Source organism: Leguminivora glycinivorella, chromosome 8 (genome assembly GCF_023078275.1).
Source record: "Leguminivora glycinivorella isolate SPB_JAAS2020 chromosome 8, LegGlyc_1.1, whole genome shotgun sequence".
NCBI classification, from domain to species: Eukaryota; Metazoa; Arthropoda; class Insecta; order Lepidoptera; family Tortricidae; genus Leguminivora; species Leguminivora glycinivorella.
In genome coordinates, this window is record NC_062978.1 from 25,489,814 (window position 1) to 25,513,703 (window position 23,890).

At 38.3% G+C, this 23,890-nt stretch overlaps 1 protein-coding gene across 3 annotated transcripts in view; it reads left to right on the forward strand.

Annotated features, from left to right (window-relative positions):
* Positions 1 to 23,890, forward strand: part of LOC125228818 (protein sprouty homolog 4) — a 103,034-nt gene that overhangs the window by 68,567 nt on the left and 10,577 nt on the right. The window contains exon 2 of one of the 3 annotated variants that reach the window (XM_048133505.1): positions 302 to 344. The gene's annotated coding sequence lies outside the window, so the exon portion shown is untranslated. Of the gene's footprint in view, positions 1 to 301; positions 345 to 20,949; positions 21,175 to 21,194; positions 21,482 to 23,890 lie in introns of those variants that run through there. The other 2 variants (XM_048133504.1, XM_048133507.1) reach the window with 2 other exon arrangements.

Genomic DNA, 23,890 nt, shown 5'->3' on the forward strand with positions numbered 1-23,890 from the left:
CAAAAAGTAACCTATGTCACTCTCCATCCTTTCAACTATCTCCACTTAAAAAATCACGTCAATTCGTCGCTCCGTTTTGCCGTGAAAGACGGACAAACAAACAGACACATATTATTTATCATTAATAAGTTGAGAAATGAAAACTCTAATTTAAAATACCAAAATTCGATGGTTTTCTTCTTCATACTTATTTACGTATTGAACTCGTGGTAGTTGACTCGATTTGGGTTGTATTTGGTACTGCTCTGTAAAATGTAGGATGAATAAAATAAATAACTAATGTAATATTTCTTGTTTGCAGATAAGACAACATCAAAATCCATTCAAACCCACATATAATGTAGGTGAGTAAAACTAGTTTATTTTTAATGGAATTTGGATTGGCATATGGAAAAACGGATCATTTTGTCTAATAGTACGATCTTAAGGATTCCATATCATGGACGATAATTTATTAGCCCGTAACTATCCACCATATGCTGTAGCGGCAACATGATCTTCCATACTCTGGCCAAGTATTACCAATTACCAAGCTGTTAGTGATTATTAGACTGATTAGTTAAGGTTTCTTAAAAAAAATCCAAGTCTCCTGTAATCTTGAAAAAGGACCAAATTTCCTGACATGTCAATGAAAATCCTGCCACATGACAATAAAACATGATATGCTAAAAGTAGATATACATATGTAACTAACTATACCTATTATTACGTTGGGGAACGAGGACTAGAGTTTGTCAAGCATTACGTATATCTTGGACATATTCTATCTTTTGACAAAACACACCAGGTGAAGGAGATCTCTAGGAGAACCCAGCTAGGTTGGGCGGCATTCAACAAGTTGGCGGACGTCCTGAAACCTGTTAACATTCCACAAGGCCTGAAGATTCACCAATGTGTCCTGCCCACCATGATCTAAGAAGATACCGAAACATGGACGCTAACGAAGAAGGCTGTGTATAAGATCCGAGTCGCACAAAGAGCCATGGAGCGTGCCATGCTCGGTATCAAGATTAAAGATCGAGTGAGGAATGCCGAGATCCATCGTCGCACCAAGGTGCAAGACGTGGGTTTCGTCATTACCAAACTAAAATGGAGTGGGGCGGGACATGTTTCGTAGAGTGATGGCAGATGGACTAAAATGTCTAACGGAATGGTGGCCTCTTGGAGATGTAAGAAGCGCTTGACATCCGTTGGCTCGATGGGTGGACGACATCCGGAAAATTGTGGGTCACAACTGGATGAGACTACTTAGCTCAGGACCGGGACAAGTGGCGTACTAGAAGAGAGGCCTGTGCTCAGCAGTGGGCGATAAAGGGCTGATATGATGATGATGATACCTACCGGGTGACGATAAACATAACTGTATACATAAGTAGTAAAGTGCAGACTTACATAGATATGTGTGTAGAGATAAAATGCATATACTTTAAGGAAAATATTCGCGACAATCACACATAAATACCTGATTCAAACTTAGGACCTCCAGTTACGCAGTAAGTGACACAACCGACTAAAAGTTTTGCGATAAACTTAATTGTTAAATCCTCTTTCCAAATTAAAACCCAAACACAATTTACCAAGTAAGGCTTAGCCTACTTAAAACAATTCAAGTTTCATTAGCGGCTTCGAACCCACACTGGCTTGCCATGTGTCTCGGCCGTCTCGGGCAGGTGTGGGCCGGCGAGTATTGTAAGCTATAAAGTGCTTTATATCCTTGTGGTAAAGGTGAGCAGATGAATAAGTTAAAGTACGGTGGGCTCGGAATTCGCGTCGGAGCGCGGGCGTGCAGTGGGCGACCCGTTCGCCCACGGCTCCACACCTAGGCTCCTTTTAAAACAGCTTACCAAGCACTGGGCACCCTGGCTAGAGCTCATCGTGACAGTCCAAAAGGTACTAGTATTGCTATAGACACGGCGATCCTGACTGGTTCACGTCCTTGCGTGCAACAATTCAGGATAAATTTTTACACGACGACCCAAAAAAGGAGTGTAAGTATTGTAATTGTAACGTAACACAACATAAGTTTTTGAACATCATTCGGGCAATCGATGAACTAAATGAAAGTGGAAAAAAGGTTACCAAGCCATTATTTAAATAAACCTTGAAATTCCAACAGCCTCGAAAAATTGTAGAAGGCGAAATGGTAATAAGCTAAAACCGGGAATCCAAAGATGGGGCCTTGGCGATCGACATGAATCACACGATTCCCATCAAATCCACGTGTTTGGGCCATAATTAATGCAGGCTTCAGAAGCATTAAACCAATCATGCGATATGATAATAGGCTAAAGTAGCACGCAACGCTCCCCACAAATCATTCTGCGAGAACAGTATTTCGCTGTTTTCCCACATTCACTATTTTCTGAGAAAAGGTTCGCTGTATAATTGCCTGGTCTTTAAGGTTCAAATATTTATGAGGCAAATGTGACCTTAAGAACGCTGTTGGGATTTGGCTTCAGATATATCCTCTTGTACTCTCTTATTTAGGTATTAAGCAGGTACTTTTTAACTTCTACTTATCTAATTGTCTTTTCGAACTTCTCGAGCTTCGAGCATCTGGTGCTTGAACAATTGCAAATGCCATTTTTTTCTTCCCTTCTAGGCTGATATCACTATCAAACATTGAAATGTAGGTATCATGAATTCGAGAGTATCAAAAGTGTGCTCGTATAGAGTGTAGAGGATGGCATGATATTGTTCGGTTTTTTTTTTTCGTAAATCGTTAGCGGACCTTTTACTAATACTATTAGCCATGATAGGTGTTGAGATGTTGAGTAAAGAATGGATGACCACATAACTTCTAAGTTGCATACTTAGATGACAGTTCACTGCATAATAAACTATACACTTTACACTTTAAACATCATTAATACCACTCGAGACGGTTTCACCATTTTAAAGTTCAACCGAAAAACCTCTCTTTTCAAGTCACAAGTCCCGTATTGTACTTTGATTTACGAGACGTTTTATATCATGAAATGTTAAAGTTATCACGCGTGGCAGTTATGCTCGAAGATCCTGTTTGAAAATTTGATCGCCCACTCTATTAACACTATTAATAAAAACTTTATAGCTGATTATACATTAATGTAGTATAAGATGATTTACGTGGACTGGAGCCATCTAATTATTATAATGTTATGTACCTATATTAAAATACCTCCGCTTGTTTTAATTTCTGGTCAGGTTAATATTTGCATATCTGCCGAAATGGATTGACTTTTGCTGGTCAGTCATTTTCTCATTTAAATAACGCCGTTATCCGTGTTCTATTAATTTTATAGTTCTCTTTAAATATTCTGAACGATAACATTTTGTAATCTTTATATCTCACGGTGTACCTTTATCGTTTTGTTAAGAAGCTATAAAAACGAACAATATTTCCGCTGCATCTATAGAGCATTATCTTTATTTAATCGAGACTTGTGCAAATATTCAGCAACACCTAGTACGACACAATATACGGACGGGCATCTATAGATAAATGCTCAGCTATGTAAAATAGTTTAGCTCAGCTACCTTGCGAGATTTAAAGAAACCGATTTCACCAGAGACATAGGTTCTATGTTGTATGGGGCTTTGGTACATTGTTCATTATTGTATATTAAGTAAAGTTGTCGGCGCAACTGACGGAATAAACATGAAGTCCCAGGCTAGGCTACTGTGTCCGTTACTTGCGATTAGTGACAGAAAAGTGCTTGCAACGTATGAATATAGGCGTTCGCTGGACCACGGAATATTGAAGTTATATAAAATTTTGTATCTGACGACAAAAGATCGACCCTAATAGGTAATATTGTGCAAATGTAACAGTTTGAGCAATGCATTTAGGAGCACGTGGTGTAGGAGTGAAGAGAGGGAGGGGGGGACCTCTTGGAAGGTCGGCCGCCTACGACTCCGCTTCGCCCGCGCTGCGATCCGTGTTCCATGCGCGGACGCAGAGTCGAAAGCGAACCACTAATTAAGTTGATGCTATATATGCCATATCGCTTATCATTGTAGACTCAGGAGCTTGACTGGGGCCAACCGGGTCTTGCCATGATTGACTAAGGCCCGGGGCGGTGGCAGGCTTATGGGCGCCGGGCACCAAAACAGGATTTTTTCTTAGGTACTTTATCGTGACTCGGGGCCACCAACTCCTTGAAATACATATATCACTGAGCATGTTTTATTGTTGTATTTAACACGGGTATATCTCTCTGGTTGGTACCGTTGGTAGACTTGGTAGACGTAGAGGTCGTAGAGTCACGAATTTATATCTCACCCGAGACAGTGAATTCTCAGCACAGTGGTAAGTAATACACTGGTTGCGCCGTTTCTTGGACTTGAGTCTGGTGGGAATGAGACGCACGCCCTCAACCGACCGCTACTCGGAATTTATATAACCACCTCCAGTTAAAAGAACCCTGTACCCTTACAACTGACTTTCGATAAACACTTATCACCACGCTATCTTGCAGTAAGGATGCAAAAATATTCCTATGGCATCCACTTTGGATGAAACTTATCTTGGTCTCTGCAACAAATACCTGTATTGGGACATATGCAAGGCATTAAAAATTAGCATAAACATTGCTAATCATAATCACATTAGTACGGCTCATATGATGCGTAGGTATAGCCCATGAATGGAAGCGTCCATTCAAAGAGATCCTTCATTCCTTATGTAACCGATATCATCCGATTAATTAAAAATACTGCTGCAATATACCAGTCGGTCATTTATCTCAATAGTTACATAAGTCTACATTTAAATACCTACGACTCTTATAAGTTTCAACTTAAAAATGGCCTGGCGCTACATTTATGATTACGCATATCAAAATATCTGTAAAATGTTTACTTATTCTTTACATCCCGTCACTCTCTGTTGAGGTTTAAAATTGGAGTAGGTAGCTTATTTCTTTTTCCGTACAAAAATGTCTGCGGAAATTTTTCGATGAGGTGAATAATAACAGTTTTGGTAACCACTTCTCACCCCACCACAATAAACTCAACTCTTGACGAAATGGCGACAAGTAAATTTAGGGAAACCTTGTTTTCACTAACTGGGCATCATAACTATCACTTTGGACAGGTGGATGTCTATTTCCTTGAAGATATGTCCAATCATACCATTTCAACAACTCGATCTCAGTTAAACCCATTTCAGGGAATAATAAAGAAAACATATGTCATGCCTCCCTTTCATCTAATCTACACTCTCTCATCTAGACTAAAAAAATATCTTAGCAAAAATCAATAAAGAGTCAAATTATTACTACCTCATCAAATCAGTCAAGAAAAGGGTAGAGCAGAATACCTACATCTCTCTTCTTTATCTACTTTTGACCATTGCTGACAAAAAACTCATGAACGTTACTTAAATGCTCTTTATCAACCAAACTGTTTTTAAACATGTGCTTGATTAATCTTTTTAGGTAGGTACCTACTTGACTTTCGGGTCATACCTAGGCCAAACTATATATACGTGATTTCTGTCATGTCTTTTTACTACAGATACTGTCTTGTAACCTTCAGGACAACAGCGACTTAAAGCTGACAACGACTGCCACACCTCATCGGCCGTTCCTCGTGCGCTCGGTTGCCTCCTAGATAAAAAAATATTAATTTAAAAACCTTCTAAGGACGTCCATTGCGGGCGAGCACATTACACCCGTTCTGTGCAATCGCACCAACAAGCGGACGCTCTAAAATGAAATGAAACATAATATACACGCGTCTATTAGTGGCAAAGACGCAAAGCACTGAGGCTCATTCAGTCTCTTATCTCAGCAAACATCCGGTATTATTTTTCGTCGTAACCAGTAGGTATTTAGAGTACACTTATCAAACGATTTAGGTACACGACGATACGTTAAACGAGCGTTATCTCTTTACTTGCGAAAGATAATTAATGTTCAAAACAATACTATTTATCACTCCGTAAGACAAGTTATTTCGTAATACAGATGCGTTCGGTGGAGCTTTGTCGAAGAAATGAATTATTTGCTTTTACTAATTGTCAATCAGCTGACGGGTTCTTGGAAGTTGATTACGTTGCGGTCAAAAGTTTAAGTTCACTGATGGTTCACTGCATGATTTAGGTGAAAGAAAGAAAAGGAAGAATGGTAGGGAGTAGAGAAGGCGAGTTCAGAGAGCCTGCAACCCCGTCAGCCTTGAGGAGAAAGCAGACTTTGAATAACCTAACCACAAAATTAAAATTAAAAAAAAACCCCGATGAAGTGGACTGATTTTCATGAAACATGGCTAAGAACACTCCCGACTAACTGAGCTTTCAAACAAAAAAAAACTAAATCTAAATCGGTTCGTCCGTTCGGGAGTTACGATGACACAGACAGACACACACACAGACAGACAGACAAACAGACAGACAGACAGACACGTCAAACTTATAACACCCCTTCGTTTTTTCATCGGGGGTTAAAAAGTTATACCTGTGTAGTGTGTACAAATTCATTATCATTTATTACGAGTTCCTAACTTTTGCATAGCATGAAGCAATACCTACGTGAACTCATTTAGTTAGCCACAATTAGCCATATGACTGGATAATAGAATTTTATTTAATGGCAAGCACTGATATAATAGAGTTTTATTTAATTTTCAATTCGATTTATTGTTTTGATTATAATTAAAATCAACCTTTCACACCACACCGGATACACGTGTGGAGTAATAGAAGCCAATTTTCATTTCGCTGCGCTTGTCAAATCTCGCAATGCGTTGAATTTGAGTAAGAGTATGCAGTAACTATTACAAAGCCCATTCAAACGCGGATCCAGCTTCGTGCCCAGGGGGGGGGGTCACGTGATAAAGTCCCAGGCCCCAGGGGGGGATCACGTGGTCTATTTGTATGGCCAACCCCCCCCCCCCCTCCCCCTGGATCCGCGAATGAGCCCATTACAATTGATGATACTACCAAAAATGTATTGACTTGTCCTTTTTACTAAATATTTTGTGCTTACAGTCTGCACTCGGACGGTACGCATAAGTAAAATCATTACTATCTAACAAGGATGATTTATATAGGATTTACAATTTTCTTACTAAGAATCGTAGGCTCCAATTTTAACGCCACCTATTAAATACTATCATAACTACACTGATGATGCCTAAAAATTTTTTTTTTTTCAAAATGTGTATTCACGTGATATCATGATATTAAAATAAATAAACATGTCATTTGTTCTTATAAAAATTTTGGCCACTTCCATATTGCGAAACAGCGCCATCTAGTTTTAAGCCTAAAAGGCCCATATATTTTAGGGGTACGCTTTTTTGTATGGGCTTTGTCTGTCCCGGTATTATATGGTCCTTGCTCTCTAATTAGGTTAAGTATAAGGACATGTCAGGAGTATCAGGGCATAATATCATAGCAATACGAGTAGGTACCTATTCAATGAAAGAAATTACTATTTAAAAAAGTGTTAGATACATGCAGCCAGGCTTTTTTATTTTTTATAATAAGCACACATAAGCATTTCTCTTGTTACTGCTAGCTTCTAATTCAAACTTTTTGAACAAACTTTAGTGTCAATTATTTCCAGTTATATATAAACTCGAAACTATACTTTTCAGGTTAAATATAAGTGATGGCTACATGTAGGTGATATAAGTTTATAGGATCGACTTTAAATGGCCACGAGTAGGTGCTAGCGGATGGAAAGCGAACCACGCTTCCGCCTCGCACGGCCACCAGAATACCTCACGATAGATGACGTTTGAGATCAAAACTACTATCCATCCATACTTAATATTATAAATAGGAAAGTGTGTGTGTCTGTTTATTTGTCCGTCTTTCACGACAAAACGGAGCGACAAAATGACGTGATATTTTATGTGTAGATATTTGAAGTGATGGAGAGTGATATAGGCTACTTTTTGTCTCTTTCTAACGCGAGCGAAGCCGCGGGCAAGAGCTAGTAACACTATACAGTATACACACGCGGTACAATACATGTTAGTGACAAAACTAATTCGAAAACCACGACTCGCTGTTATACTTTCCAAGCATAGTATGATTTACGATTAAAATAAATAGCACTGAGCCTTGTAAGAATGCAGCTTTAAGGAGGAAAAGAGTTTGTCCAAGGTCGCGGTCTATTACACCCTTAGAACACATTCTAACTAAATTTGGTAGGTGAAGAACCAAGTGCTACTTCCTTCATGTAAATTGTCGTACGATGTTCCACAAACATGCTTAGCATACCTATATCCCATAATGGATAACGTTTTTATCAGCGCCATATTCCATTAAGAGGGCTTTCGTGTTAAAAATAGTGAAATCGCAACCAAGCGCTCGATCATACCGTGTGTGGTATCAAATTAAAGGGCTTTGCGAGCAGTTTATAAATATATATCACATTATAGGACTTTTTCTACTTGGTCTAACAAAATATGAGAAAATATCCAAAAGTGGTAATAATTGTACCGGTGAAGGCTCGTTTTCAAAAAATTGGTAAAAATCAATAATAGCAATTTATAATCACTAAGGCATAACAGCAATTTAAGTAAACGTTGCAGATTAATTTAGTTCAAAACTTACTTCAATGTGATGTAGATTTTCAAAGAAATTGTCACTTAATTTTAGGTAATTTCTGAAAAAAATTTAATTCGCCTTAGGCTAGTTTACTCTTTTTCAAAAACTTAAAATAAAAATCTAGTCTGAAATGATTGTGGTACAGGATATACGAATTATAAATTTACCCGTTTTAATATTCAAAATTGTCCAAATTTTACAAATAAGATCGACTGATTCAGCTCTACACCGTGTTTCACTTAACACTAAAAACCTGAAAACAGTTTGTTCAGAATCGAGAGTAGAATCGATTGAGCTATATCTTGATGGGGGTAATATTTTTATTTAAATTAGTATTATTAGTTATTTTTTACGTGCCCATTCTATTGTACTCGTAATACAACATTGTGTATATCGCATTGCTAGAGGTTGTTTACCTTTTTTCAGTATTTAGGGGTATTAATACTGGCTGGTTACTTGGACGATTATTTTTTCCGCTACTAGTTTGACGTTGTTTGTCAGTTTAATCTTAATGTTTATCATAAGTCATAACAAATTGAACTCGTACCTAATTACAACCTTGTCATTTTGAATATTGAGTTTATTTGCTTACTGCGATTACCTGTCCAATTTGAAGTTTACTGTGACAAAGATTTAAAGTGTTTTACAGTGACATCTTAGCTGTCTATTGGTAAACCTTATGTCGTTGTAGTAACGTACACAAATAAATAGTCTTATGGTTTATGATGGTAGTTAGCAATTATTTTATTGGGTGTAGAGCTAAAAGTCAAGTAGAGCTGTACAGAAAATTAAAAAATCAATTAAAAAAAAAGTAACGATCAGATAAAAAGATGAATACTCTAGATGAGTTTAAAAAAATAAAAATCAGTTGGGGTGTCTGAGGTTTTGAGTGATACCGGAAACACCGTGTATACGTGCGTTTTTCTAAACGTGCATTAGAGAAAAATTCATAATTAATTTAGTGAGTTAGTTTTCAAAAATCCAGTCTTATAAAAATCAAGGCAATAAGATACTCTAACTGGAACTTGAATTAAATAAATCTATTGGATAACGGAAAGTGTAGTATTTCACCGACTAAAACTATCAATTTTACATTCTTTTGACGTTTTTTTTGAAAGCAGCCTTAAGCATACTCGTAGACATGAAACTAAAAAATAACCTTGTAAGTTTGTAACTACAACAAAAATGCATATTTCGTAAACACGAAAACAGTGAAAACTAGCATTTTAGATTCGAGGGGGCATAACCAATTACCGAAAAGTTGCTTCACTACAATAACTACCATGCTCAATCTAGTGGTTAAGCTCTACAATACTACAAAAATGCAAGTACCTATGGTGAATACGAAATCAACTAGGATTTTGATTTGGAAAGACCATAACCGATAACCATAGCAATGAGTGACCAGAAAAGTTGTTTCACCAATGCTCAATCTAGTGGTGAAGCTCGATAGGCCGCCTCCGCCTCCAGAATAACAAATGAAACCTGATTTCTATCGAGTGGGCGATTATCACGCCGGTCGCCGCGAGATTCTTCCAACCGTAATTACTTATAGAATAACACCGATTTATACTACACAGGAGGGCAATGAAAGAGGGTCTGTAGTGACATCATTTCTTGGTTGTTTGGAAAAATTGAGATATAAAATATAGTACCTACTAGGGTGTTTCATTTTTCCAAAATTTTGATTTATCTTTGACTTCGCTTTTCTTCTTGTTTCTACACCTATACAGAGCCCATATACCAAAAATCAGGGAAATCGGACAATATTTAGAGGTCGCACACTATGGCAACTTTTGTCTGAAGAAGTTAGTATGGGCGCAGGAAAGGCTAGAAACAAAACTTATGTAACTTTTTGTAGTAGGTGGTTTAAAAGTGATTTTAATGAAAAGTTTTTATATTGAAGCAAGTTCTTTTAAAAAAAGACTAGTTGACGTGGCATTTAGTTTCTAGGCAAGGTTCCTTATGGTATTTTTTTGGACGCTCGACTTCCTTCTAAGGAACAAGTTTTTTTGGTTTTTTGTCCTGTTTTTGGCATGAAGCAGTGGTCTCTCGGCCCTCTCGGGGCACTGATAACAGGATAGGTGGATGATATCAAGCGGCACATTGGCTATCACCAGGTCCGCCATGGACCGGCTCGGCAAAATATGGAGAATCTTCATCACAAATGCCACTAAAATGCGACTTGTCAGGGTATTAGTATCTCACAATTTTCCCATATTTCTTTACGGTGCTGAGACGGACTTCAAGGAAAAAGAAGATAGATTTCCTAGAAATGTGGTGCTGCAGGAGAAAGCTAAGAGTATCCTGGACAAGGTTCAGATGCGATGGATCAGCCAATACAAGGCTGCACTTAGTGGCCCACTCTACGAATGCGTAAGGAATGTCGATGCATTGTTAAGCTTGCTACTACCCCTGATGTGACGACCACGACCACTCTGCCAAGAATGTGACGACAAAGAAGAAAACAAGATCGTTCTTTGACTTAAGTATATTGACCGGGATATAGACCCTACTTACCTTTTTATTTTTGTCTTCGAACTATTTAATGTCCAGGATGTTAGCGATTATTGTACCCCTAGCACCAGACTTGGTCGATAGTCTAACAATAGTCTATCATACTGCAAAGAAGAGTAAGTATACCTATAATAAAAATTAAATTAAATTAAATAAATAATAAAAATTATCGCTCCAGTCAAAGATGAAGAGCAAAACGGTTCTCGCTTAAAGTCGTCGAACATCACAGAAAATGCGTTACTACCTGCGAACAAAAGATAAGGTTGCGGCTTACACATGTAAGCTAAATGATGATGATGACTTATTTTATCAAGAATGGATGTTACAACTGTTGTATTTTAAGTTTAATAAGTTTACTTTTACTTTCAAATAAGTTACAACTACTCTATTGTTTTATTTGACAATAAAATTGAGTAACATTAATTTTTAGCGACTTTATTTCAAACTGTTCATCCAGTGCGACCTCTAAACAACGTCCAAATCACTTGAAATTTGGTATATAGGCGTTTAAGATAAGCTAGAACCGAAAGCCGAGCGAAGTCAGAAAAAATATCACAATTTTATTTTTCCCATACAAATATGAAACACCCATACCTACTTAGAGATCATTTCTAAAAGCACAATACAAAAAAAAAACAAATGAACAGATAATGGAAAACCCACGAAAAAGGAGAGGAAGAGAAGTCTTCGTGAGATGAAATGAACGCAAAGGGCATGAGATGAAGGCTCGGCTGTTAAAGATGAAAATGATAAAGATGAACGATGTAAGAGCAAGCGAATTATCAGGTAATGCGAGGATTTAATCCTTACACCCTTATTCATAAACGTACTCTAAAGTTATCAAGCCGGTAAAGTTCGTAAATCCCTTTCCGACGTATTGGTGGGATAGAAAAGGACAAACGAGTGCGTTTATGAATAAAGGGGTTAGTCTTTAATTCTACTAATAGGTATATGGTAAGATTCTGCTAGACAGAAACTTGACATTTCATAAGAAGCCCCACTATTTCTTGGGATTCGAGAAATCTCGAAGCGCTTATCCAATTTCCGTGTACCAGACAATGTGGTGTCACTACGGGTGTCAATTTTATCCATTACGGCCACCCATTGTAACACTCATTGTTTCCTGTATCGGCATAAAGTTGCCGTCAACTTCATTAATTCAATGGAAGTAGAAAATTAAAACGAAAAATCTTACTTCCATTTCAAAGTTGCACTCTTGTTTAGTGATTACTAGTGTTACTACCAAGAAGTGGAGGCAGAGGTGGTTAAAACTGAGTAACTGTTTAAGCAACATCAATTTTGGGGGTAGTTTTTGAGGTCTTGGACACTCTTGACGTAAGAACCACTTACAGCAATATTTATCAAAATTGATGGTTTGGTTTAGTTTTGTTTGAGGGCACTGGTAATTTGGTTATACAATTACGTATAAGAGGTTACTTGAGAATACAATTGAACACATAGTAGAACTTTTGAGGGCTAATTGCCCCACGTGACTAAATTACCCTTAAGGTATTAGGGAATGCATGTGGATGCTTGATAGACAAAAGAAAGAAAAGTTACGTAGAGGAAATCCCCGACAAGGAATTACAAAAACACGAAGACATAGAGGTCCAAGTGCCTGTGACAAGCTCAAAGGTATGTGGAAATAACTAAAAATAGACATTATGGCGTCTGACAAAAGTGTTGGAAGCGCCATAAAGAGACTTTTTCATCATACGACGATTGTACTAAATTCATAAAAACAACAAACTGATTGCCTTCAACGACTTGCAATTGACTTCAAATAACTATCACACTAATTGCTCTCCCAGCATATCAATGTTCGTTTACCAGTTCTGATATTACATCTTGACCCGCAACAGACAGACAGACAATATTTATAGATTAAACTGATCTCGTATGTTATTTCTGTACTACTTCCTTTGTTGATAATGATACCATGACGGTAGTCAAAACAGACATCAGGGGACATCGTCCTACTTTCTGGAATTTGGACCGATAACTCAAAACCTTTTTCTTTATTTGACACGCATGTAATGTAATATCATGTCACTAATATCGACAGACAGCTAGTTGTTTTGTAAGTAGTACAAATGCATTTTTTTTTGTTTTTATTGATTTTTTGCCAACAATACTGACAATAGCAGATATATTCTCCAGAATACCGTCCTCGGTATAAATACAAAAAACCCAATTTTGGAACGAAAGATACTTGTAGGATACACGGTTAAATTCTGCTTATTAAGAAAGAACAGATCAGGGAACTTTACGTATTACCAGGGGCGGCTCACTCCGCAATTCTACCGCCACGCTACAAGTACATGCCGGAGGCCGCGAGTTCGCGGCCCATTCAGTGGAGACGACCTTCGTGCGGCGCAATAGAATTCAATGTCGGCTGCTCGCGTGCGGTCCGTTTGTTAATGTAGGTAAGAATTTAGAATGGCGGCATTGTGTGAATATCAAAGGAGTGAGCCTTCTGTACTTGTACTATTATTATATTCTGTGGTATTACCCAATCGAAATATCAACAGCAAAATCGGCCAATATAGGACCAAAAAAAAACCGGCCAAGAGCGTGTCGGGCCACGCTCAGTGTAGGGTTCCGTAGTTTTCCGTATTTTTCTCAAAAACTACTGAACCTATCAAGTTCAAAACAATTTTCCTAGAAAGTTTTTATAAAGATCTACTATTGTGATTTTTTTCATATTTTTTGAACATAGGGTTCAAAAGTTAGAGGGGGGGGGACGCACTTTTTTTTCCTTTAGAAGCGATTATTTCCGAAAATATTAATATTATCAAAAAACGATCTTAGTAAACCCTTCTTCATTTTTTAATACCTATCCAACAATATATCACACGTTGGGGTTGGAATGAAAAAAAATATCCGCCCCCACTTTACATGTAGGGGGGTACCCTAATAAAACATTTTTTTCCATTTTTTATTTTTGCACTTTGTTGGCGTGATTGATATACATATTGGTACCAAATTTCAGCTTTCTAGTGCTTACGGTTACTGAGATTATCCGCGGACGGACGGACGGACGGACGGACGGACGGACGGACGGACGGACGGACGGACGGACGGACGGACAGACAGACATGGCGAAACTATAAGGGTTCCTAGTTGACTACGGAACCCTAAAAAGTGACAAAAAAGGAACATGAATAAACGAGCATAAATAAGAAATCATCCAGGTTTGTAGAATTTGGAAAAATCACGCAGACCCGGCGGCGCCCGAACACTTATCGGCCGGAACAAATGTACTTATCAAAGTGCATGAATTATTACTTTGTGATACTGTACTTCATAACTGTTGTGGGTAGTTATATGTAAGTATAGCAACGAACTAGAATAATTACATGAGTCTCACTTAAGTTTAAAAATTATGCCATGGGAATTAGGTTAGGAACGATAGAACAAAATATGTAGAGATTTTTCAAATCTAACCTTTAGAAGAGCGTGGCAATAGGAGCCAAAGCAATAGGAGGTCTTCGAAAATGAGCATAGAGCCTCAATGGCAACTTCAACTATTGTAATACCTTATTCAACATAGGTATAAAAATGACTTATCTATAGATAAGTGATGCTGTTTTATTTCAATGTCTTTCAACGCATGTTGTCAAAGTCTTCGTAAAGGCTAGTAAAATAAATTAAAATCCACAACATGAAAAATGTGACGATAGCTAAAAAAAATGCTGCTTCTTATAGGTATCGTGTGTGAGAGATTCTAGTTTTGTGTAAGATACTAGCCAATTAATTGTGATGTCATTTAAAAGCTCGTTTAATAATCTTCAAACTGGCAAGTTTCTATTTCACAGAAACTAATTAACAATTAAATTATACATATCTATAACGCTTAATTATACCAAACTAGACGAATTGTCCATTAGTTCTAACTAGTACCTGTCTGCCATGTTTGACCCTTTTCGAGAGCTCCGCTCCGCAATATACTGTCATGACTCCATACAAAATGTAACGATTCTGATAATTAGAATCAACCACGCAGCATCTTTTCTCAGAATGGCCGAATTATCGAGTGACAGAAAAACTTCCAAAAATGGGACAGGATTTGAACGGCTGGCTGTAACGTTTGCGCCTGAACAATGGCAGCTACGAATGGGTATGGTCAGGTAGAACTTTTTGTGGGCACTGTATTAATATCGCAGCTCATAGGCAGCTCTTCTACCTTTGTTATACGGCTCACAATTTGTCAAATAAGCTCGTATGCTTCTTTCATTCAGCTGCCGGCCAACCTTTGTTCTAACTTCGTGAATAAATTATTTTTTATACGTTCTTGTAAAAACGGAGTTAAGTCACTTTGGAAGTTATGTCGTGAACCATCGCTTTTGTATTCAATTTCTGTTGATAATGTCTTAAGCGCCGACGTGGTTAAAGTGCTTTTTATAAGATATATTATCTCCGTCAGTTTTCCCATAAGGCTGCTGGGTCCATTCAAATTAATGATCTCTAATATTTCCGTTTTGCTCACTCCGGAAATGATATTTGATGATGGGCTTTTGTATTTTCGTGCTCTATAACTACATAAGGCATTTTTAACTGCACAAAGTTTTTAAAAAAATATGTCCCCTATGCGGTTTACTGACGATTCGCCAAAAAACGTTTCCCAAAGTTTCACATCCCAAACTATTTTTCCCAAATAAATGTTTGGCAAAACAACTTATCGCAAATTGACATTTAGCAAAACCTTTTTTGGCAAGTATTTGTTTCCCAAAATATTTACTTGGTCAAATATCATTTTACCAAATATTATTTAGTCAAAGGTATTGTTAGGCAAAATTTCCATTTCCCAATATACCTATTGTAATTAAATGGCGCACTAGAAATTTGTTTGTTGATTTTATACTTTGTGTCCAAGATTTGTGTGAAATAATGTGTATGTCATACTTTTTTTCCTCCTGCTGCCAATGTCAAGGATGACATTTTCACTTACTTGTCCGGATACATTTCATTAAAAAGAAACCTTATGTTTTCAAGACCATTATGTTCTATTAATTTTTAATTACTTTAAAAAGCCATTTCCAGTTGGCTCACTGTCAACCTAACATGCTCCTCCTCGCTTCGCTCGTCGTCGCACCTAAACTGACCCTGTCGCACACGAGTTTTCTGTTACAATACTAATAAAATGATTACATTACATTTATGCCTTGTAATATTTATTGCCAAACGTGGTTTTGCATGGTGTAATTTGTAGAAACATTTTTTGACAAAAAAATAGTTGACAAAATAATTTTGTCCAGTAGGCCTAGCACATGATGGCCGCGGGAGTATGTCGCCGCGAGATAGACTACCCGTCCTTATGTCATTAATACAGTTAGAAGAAGACGTGGCATCTATCTCGCGGCGACATACTCCCGCGGCCATCATGTGCTAGGCCTACAGTAATTAATTTGACAAAAATAAAGTTGAGCAAACTTTTCTTATCCAATTGAAGCCTTGGAAATAAAACTGAAATTATCATTTGACAATTTTAAGTTAAATTTGGCAAACAAATCTTCGGTAAATTAAATTAATCCCGTAGAAATGAAAATGCAAATGCCTAAATATTTTCGAAATTTGCGATGTGAAATTTTGACCAAACATGTTTTTGGGATATAAGTTTTGCCATTAAAAACGTTTGCGAAATAAAGTTTTGTCTAAATAAAATTTGACTAAGTAAAATTGTGCCAAATGATAATTTGACCAAACAAATTCATTGCGAAACATACCTTTGCCAAACAATACTTTGGGAAATGAAACTATTGCGATATGATTATTGGGAAATGAAATTTGACGAAACGTTTTTTGGCGAAACGGCAGGATACCCCCCTATGCGCATCATGAAATTGATTGAACTTTGATGAATCGCATGGATGCGCCGTCAAAATCGTCCTACGAATGAACATAAAATCGACATAAAACGTTAAATTCAAAGTCCTATCATAATTTGTTGTCAACATATCCTGCCGGTATATTATGCTTCCAATTTTATCACTTATCTATGTGGATAAAGTATCCGTCACGCTTTGGCAAGTATGTCAGTGTGAGAGTGAAAGATGTCTTATCCACGTGGATGAGTGATAAATTGGAAGCATACCTAATACGCCAGCAGGTCTGACTCAGTACACTAACCTATGTTCAATTGTTCAGTATCTTCCACTCCTTCTATTATCTTAGTATCACAATTAAAGTGAATTTAGTACCATCAAAAACTCTAGGACTAGACACAATATGTTTTATAAGCGTTCAAGTCAAGCTCATGTTATTTCAGAATGTCGATGTCCATTTAAATTAATGTGTCATTTCGATTGTATGCGGCGGCGGCTGATTACTAGTCATGAACACATATTACCTACCCATACAACCATTTCGGTCGCAAAATCTTCAAATCAGTAACTAACTGTCAAATGTGACATAACGCGTGGTAACGTCGTGCAAACAATGCGACCGTATTGATACAATAACAAAATGTAGTCGGCGTGTGCACTTGTTACGGTAACAAAATGTGTACGAATCTGTGGCTGTCAATGTCACTGTCAGAACGATTTTTAACGACACTTTCTTAGTCGACGTATGCACACATAACGGTAACAACAAGTGGACGAATTTGTAACTGTCATTGTCACTGTCAGAACGGTTTCTGACAGTGACATTGACAGAATTTGTACACACATGTGTAGGTCTGATTACCGAACTGCTCCTAAACCACTGTAACCGCAAATGACAATCTGAAATACGAAGGTTTCTCAAACTGTCTTGTGAAGTTGTGGACTGGTTGCTTTGAATCATTTAAATATGAGCGAATTAAATAATAATAAACAACGACGACCATTTAAGCACTCTTCGTCATTTTATAGAAATGTGGGAAAGTTAAGAAAAGTGCAGAATGAATACAAATAGATAAGCACTTTATAGTTACTTAATGTATTAAATATATAATTTTGAATTCTTATTGATAAAAATGATGTGTAGTGTTGCTTTACACAATAAAAGTAGGTATCAAATGAAATAGAGTATTTACTGTGATATTAATAGAATTTCTGTTGCGCAATAATAGTTTTTTTCAGTACAGATGCTGCTTTTTTTTAACGCAGTAGTGCGAGCAAATCAAGCAATGATTCATTTCTTGTCTGGTTGAAACTCTTAGCTTAGATTTAGGTACTGAAAATCGTCGTACAATACTCGTGCGAAAAGGACATTCACAACTCGTGTCGATTTAAAACACTCCCTTCGTTCGTGTATTAATTTATCGCTACTCGTATCGATTTTCCTCTTTTCCGCACTCGTATCTACAAGTATTTTGTTTGGGTTACAAAAAAAACACATTATTTACTCTAATACGTTTCATTTATGTCTCTTTAACATTACAAATTTGTGGACACTTATCTCTACAAAAATCTTGACAAAAGAAGAGACAAGATCGCTGAAATTAATGTTGATAGTAATATTAATGACGACTACTTCAACAAGTGTCAATTGTGAAATGCCGCAAAATACTAGTTGCTCTATAGAAGACCATAATAATATGATCCCCGATCCTTTACAACCCAGCAGCTCGGTACGCACGTTACAATTTTTTTTTTATCTTCTTTAGTGAGGACAACTGAGGACGACGCCATATTTAATTGTTTATAAAGTTTGAGGATACCTGGAAAAAATGAATACAAGAAGCCATTTTGTAAATCCAATAAATATTCGCTGCTTTCGGTCACGCGTGTACGCTGCGACCATTTTGCGACCGTTTGTTGACCGTTTGGTTTTACCGTTTGGCGACTGTTTTTTACATGGAATATTACCCAGTATTAATCCATATTTTAACAACTTTATTGGTTTTCTAGGCATTATTTTTATTATTTCAGTATAGTATATGCACCGGAGCACTAAAACTTCACCAAACTACGCAAACACCGAGTAGTCAATAATATTATTACTGGTTAAACTGAGGTAAATTGATGGCGCGTTGATAAATTTAGACTTATTTTATGAAATCACTCGAGCAATTTAATTGGCCATGGTAATTAGCCCACATTATATTACAAATGCAAACAATATTTATCTTTAACAAATTCTTACGATTTTATTTATTTTTTACTTTGACGTCTCTGACAGTCGCCATTTGAAAAGAATGAAATGAACGAATGATTTTGGGAAAGTAGTCGCCAAACGGTAACAATGTGTGTACGCGTAGTGCACACTTCTGTCACTTCTGTGACCATTTGTGCCTGTTACCAATCGTCCCCATTTGGGTCGCCTCGACTAAACGTCGACCGTACTGCGACTAAGCATTGAGACCCGAAGACCTGTGTGTACACAAAATAGGACGATTTGCGTAGGAACGGCGACCGATTATGGTTATATAGGTAATTGAAGATAGACCCATTCAGATTATAGGGAGAAAACATGTGTACACCAAAATATGTTTTGAAATTTTAGATTAGGTACCTAGTTACCTACGTTACTTGATAGCGTTAATGTCACAGAAAATGTAAGTATTTCTAGTAAAAGTAACGAACCTTTTGTTTTTGTTAAAAAACGCATGGTAGAGTGTTTGCAGTGCCCGTAAAGTTCGCCTTTAGGAAGTTATTACACTAATTTCGAGAGTCATAAGGTTGAAATGGAGTTGGAGAAAGGTATTACAAACATGAACGTGGAAGGAAGTAACGGGAGAGGAAAACCGAGGAAAATGTGGATGGACTGTGTGAGAGATGATATGAAACGAATGCAATTAAAAATAAGATGACGGGCGCGAGTTGTATGGAAGAGGTTAGAGGAAGACATGCTGCGCCGACCTCAAGTGACTGGGATAAGGGCAAGCGAATGATGACGCTATGAACATTTTGTAATGTTGCCAGCTTAATTTAGCTTAGTAGTAATAAGCATTGCGTCTCGTGTTTACTTCAAACTCTGATAAACTATGACCTAATAACAAAGTAAAACTCTTGAATGAAACCGTTGAGACTATGTACAATTCTACATAGAATTTACAACTGTATATTTTTCGATAAGTCAATCAGTTAAATGTAGCTAATTTTATGTTCGTTAGAAACGGTTACCTGAAGATATCATAGAGTAACCTTTAAAATTCACAAACTGAGTATATCTCGCATGTTTCATGTACCTACTTCAAGAAAATAGATACTATAAGATAGTTTTGTCTTAAAAATCGGATGTGTTCTTTCGAATCATACGGATGTGTTTACTTATTAAACATTGATTGACATGCCCTGCTGTAAATAATATTGCCATCAATTGACTTTCTGCCCCGTAAGCGTCACGTTCTCTAGAATTTGGGTGTGTAGTGCTAATGGGTTAGTTGACAGACGTGGCGTTTATCGCCGTCCTTGACACAGAGACGCGTGCACAACACCTCATTGTGGCTGCAACCTTGCAAAAACGCGCGATAACCGACGTCGACGACGCCCCACACCAAACACAAGTGAATGGAGATAAAAATACGCTATTTGTACCGACGCGTTTAGAGGTTAGAAACTTTAAGACGCTCCGTTCCGATCTGTATTCGGCCGCCTCTAATAGAAAGCGGGGTCTCGAAAAGTACCATGAAAAATATCTAGATTCTCCATCGTGTGCACGGCCGATGCAGGACGAAAGTGGGCGGTATCTCGGTGGCGCGACTCTCGCCAACCGGAAACCCAATTCCCGGATGCGGCTGCGCGGGGGATCTCGCCGGAAGCTCGGTAAACGAGCACATCCGCTGCCGCCGCCCGCGCCGCAAAATTTGGCACCGCTCGCGCTCGCAGCCCGCTTCCGGCCTCCCCCCTCGCACCCGGCGCTGGCGAGAATAGCGGCCAACCGCTCCGTGTACGCGGTTCATTCAGTATGGCCGCCTTCCATTCATAAAAAGGCGCAGCGCGGCGGCGGAGGCGCGCGGGGCGGCGGCGCGGCCTCGCCCGCCGCGCCGCGCCCGCGCCCGACGCCAGTGCGGAATGTGCCAGCGAACGGAACGGTCGTTTCGTCGGAGCGTAGCGCTAGCGCTCCCGGTTTTCCATTAAAATGTGTATAAGAATAAGTGCAGTGAACCCGCACGAGTTCGGAACGGTAACAAAAAACGCCGTCATCGAGATCAGGAGTAGAAATCAACGAAGAACTTCACCGAGGAAGTGAGTAGCGGCCATATTGCAGTGATAACCGCGCGGCGGGCGGACGAGAATCGAGGCCGGTGCGTGGGCCGCCCCTCCCGCGCCAGGTGCCTGCCGCTCCGGGCCGCGCCGGTCTTACGAACCTTCCTGTGGATTTGCGCGACCGAAATTCGGTGGTTGAGCCGTATTTTTGTGTGTCAGTGGTTGTTACGGCGCGGCCCAGGCGTGGCAGGGTCGTCCGACCGCCAAGTGTTGTGTGTGGGGCTGGAGCCCCGAGTGCCCTTGTGCGATGTGTGTAGGAGATGTGTGACCGTGGAACGTCCGTTTTGTAAGTACATAAGGCAATAATGACGTGGGATCGCCCACCGGTCACAGTCGCTACGAGGCGGATGAGCGGCGACAGTTTTCGTCACGTAGCGCGTAGGAAGTGATTCCTCGGAATGCGATGGAATCAAAGTGGCATGAATGACGAGTAGCGTCGCTAGCCTCGCTCGCTCGCCGTCCGGTCGGCCGCTACGCACGTGTGCCCGCTCGCTCCGAGAACCTTCTCTACTACTTCACGTACCATCATTACATTACGGATATCAACTATCCAACCAAGCCCTCAAAATGTACATACAGACGCCTCACGCCACGTTCCTCTCAATGATTTCTAGTACGTTTATCAGAACACGTAGATATCACTAGTTTCCTTGACGCCAGACTCATTAATTACCGTGAGAATGTAAACAAACATGCTGAGAGTTCATTTATGAATCAGCTGGTCTAGATCTGTTCCAAAATGATCAAGCAACCAAATTATAATAATTATTTTTAACAGCAGTGGGCGAATTTCAACGATAACTTTATAACTGAACATTATATTCAAAGTTATAGCGATAAAGAATAGTAAACAATGATGCCTGTTATTGCTGTTAATATCTTTAACGAACTCGCAGATAGTTTTAAATTTAGACAAAACAACGTAGATATTCATTGAAGATTTGATTACACAACGGCACTGTGGCAAATGATACGGCTTCTAAATCTCATCTCAATAGAAAACAACTTGATTTTCGGTCCACTTAGTCAACTTAATCTAGTTATTGCCACATGGACGACCGATATGCAAGCTCTGAGAGATCAGGTCATTATGCTATGATACTGTGGAATTTGCGGACAGTGTCCAAAGACTTGGCCAAAATATTCAGAGAATTCATAGAAAATTAAGAAACTTTTAATGTCAGAAGTTCAGAACGATTTGACCACCATACAATATATGACAAGTATCAACATCAATATCTGTCAAATTGTTTGATTGATCAGTGCCTATGCCTACTCTTAGATTGATAGATGATAAAGGAATATCTTTAATCTCTTTTCTGATCCCTTAATTTTGACCACTAGCATTACTTACAAGATATCAGACCTGGAGTTTAACCTACCTCGTAACCTCTCGTACGTTTAAACATGGATACAATACATAAGAAAATACCTACGTTAGTTCAATGCATAAATAAATATAAGATACACAGGCTAAATCACTACATATCATTCATATTCTAATTTTTTTTTGTTATCTTTCATTTACACGAGGCCAATGACCACGAGAATCCAGAGCCAATACACATTTCAAACCATTAAATTTGATAACTTTCTCAACAGACTGGCTTCATCAATAACGTATGTTATTTTTGTGTAGGCTTACAATGGTCGATAACGTTCAACACTTAAATAAGCCCATTAATGTTGTTTGCTGAATTTATTTAGTCATATCTGCCGTTTATGAAACCATGTCGACTAATAGTCACACCTAAACCAAGTCAGATTTTTGAGCTGGTTTTGGATTAAATTTTGCAGATTACTGAATAAAGCTGCGTAATTTTTCAGTACATGGCTTCATTTAAGAACTGTGTTATGCCTCAACGACAACAGCGACCGATAATATCAAAACCAGATGTTACTGCCACTTGCCTTGCTAGGTTGCTACTGTCTGTCTTGGTACTTCGTTTGGATCCCGGCACATCCCGCCGCCACACGTGACGCAAATTACTACGACAACTAAATTGTCATTACGATAGACATAATGACTACAGCTATTGGTCACAAATGGTCAATAAACTCAAATTATCACGGTGACATGAATCATCAGTCAGTTAGTCGTGTATATTATTTAAGATGCAAGTTTCAGTTTGAAAAGTCTAAGCAAGGCGCAAGCAACAACAGCAGTTACTTCATAATTTCCTCTTGTGTGTCAGGATTCTTTTGGTCATTTGCCACAATTCGGGGGAACTTTTATATCTATAGTGTTAAAGCTATTGAATAACTTCATCTAACCACTAGAAAGGGCAAAATGAGTTGAGTCTTCTTAAGAAGAAGATTGTGTTACTGCTACAGCATTCGGTTGCAATGGTGATGGCAAAATATTCGTGGAGAAAACGAATGCTTAAGGAAGTTAAAATATTTCATTTGGACAACCCGACATGGGTTGACCAATGGCGAAATTATTTCCAGGAAGCGCGGTTATCATATTACAGTTGTATTTTGTAGATTATTAAAATATGGTTCGGCTTCGGACTGTAAAAGCATTCCGCTGAACACGTATAAAACATTGCTAGGTTGTTAAAAGCGTGTCATTGAACTCTTTTCGTCATATTAGTAATAGATTGACAGGATTTATAGATCTATTTCCAGCTGCACTTGCCCTGATTTGCAACAATAAGTATTACTAAATTGAAATAGATTTAATAGTTCAAAC